Source organism: Morus notabilis, unplaced genomic scaffold (genome assembly GCF_000414095.1).
Source record: "Morus notabilis unplaced genomic scaffold, ASM41409v2 Scaffold322, whole genome shotgun sequence".
In the NCBI taxonomy this organism is placed as follows: Eukaryota; Viridiplantae; Streptophyta; class Magnoliopsida; order Rosales; family Moraceae; genus Morus; species Morus notabilis.
In genome coordinates this window covers 62,232-63,816 of record NW_010359499.1, presented here as the reverse complement: position 1 = coordinate 63,816, position 1,585 = coordinate 62,232, and the positions used below count along the sequence as shown (strand labels likewise).

General features: G+C 36.3%; 1 non-coding gene and 1 pseudogene across 1 annotated transcript; one reads left to right on the top strand and one right to left on the bottom strand.

Annotated features, from left to right (window-relative positions):
* Positions 1-1,585, bottom strand: part of LOC112090926 — a 13,946-nt pseudogene that overhangs the window by 7,771 nt on the left and 4,590 nt on the right.
* On the top strand, positions 196-302 carry LOC112090930. Its single transcript, XR_002901906.1, has one exon. It is a non-coding gene; the product is annotated as a small nucleolar RNA R71 (small nucleolar RNA).

Below are 1,585 nucleotides of genomic sequence, written 5' to 3'. Positions count from 1 at the left end.
GGTCGGGACCTATTGGTGCTGTCAGTAGCACTAGGTCCGGTTCAAGTGTGGGCTTTTTCGGCTAACTCGTTGAGATACTCAAAAGCCTCCTCGGGATCCTTTTGGAGAAATTCACCATTGCACATCATCTCCACAAATTGGCGCTCTCGAATCGTGAGTCCTTCGTAGAAATAACTGACGAGGCGCCAACTCTCGTAACCATGGTGGGGACACTGATTTAACAGATCCTTGAACCGTTCCCAAACTTGATACAGAGTTTCATTGTCCTTTTGGGTAAAGGTCGAGATCTGTCGCTTCAGACCATTGGTCTTATGGTGAGGGAAATACTTGTTGAAAAATGATGTCATCATTTCTTCCTAACTTCCAATTGACCTAGGTCGCAGAGAGTACAACCAGCTTTTAGCCTTTTCCTTCAAAAAGAAAGGAAAGAATTTTAATCGCACTGAGTCCACGGCTTCAGCTCGGTTGTGAAAAGTGGCCACTACTTCTTCAAACTCCCTAATATGAACGTATGGATTCTCGCTTTCTAACCCGTGAAAGGTCGGCAGGAGTTGGATCATGCCTGGCTTGGAATCCAAATTCCCAAATTCGGCATATTTGGGGGAAACATTATGCATGATGGTGTGGCCATACGCGTAGGGTGGAGATAATCGTTCAACGTCTTCTGCGGACCTCCTCGTTTTGAGCCATTGCGAACGGATTTGCAACTGCTAATGAGGCTGAGGTCGAAGGAGGACTAGACGTGTGGGAAGAAATTTCACTAAGGTTCTCCGGTCTTACTGCGAATCTCCCTAGTTCGTCTCTATAACGATTCATTCACCCTATAACGTTTCACCTTTTTTTTCTTTTTTTTATTTATTATTATATTTTTTTTCTTTTTTTCTTTTTTTTTTAATCAAAAAGAAAATAATTATATAGTAACGTAAATTGTAACCACCGAGAGTGCTCCCAGGAAAGGCTATAGCTCTTGGCTCAATGAATAGTCTCCTAGACAGAGCAACGTTCCCAGGAAAGATTGGTGGGGCGAGGCCTGCTTAAGTACCAACTTTCCTAGACAGAACTCTCTCAGATTATACTTTTCACATAACCACACAATTATTCTCAAAATCAATTATTAAATTTTATTGAGTAAATTATGAAATGTAATCTAATTAATGGAAACTATTCCTAAAGTCAAAAACGAAAATCTACCAAATTATGAAAATCCTAGTTAAGAATCTAAATTAGTCAATTAATTACAATCCTAGTTATAATTCTAAGAGTTAATGAAACTGTAAAAGGAAAAATTAAATAAGGCAACAATTAAAATATACAAATGTGGAAACAAATAAAATCCTAATTTACCAAAAATAAAAGATTACAAAATCAAATCACAATTAATTTTAAAATTAAAAAGGAAAAAAAACTACAACTAAAAAAAAAAATTGAATAACGTGTGAACGTGAAAAAAAAAGTAAGAAAGTAGGAATACACTTTTAGAATTGAGAACTTGAGAACGTGTAACAAAATTTTTTTTTTATTTTTTTTTATTTTTTTTTTTTGTAACAAGACAAAAAAAATGAAGAACGTGGAACCAGCAACCAAA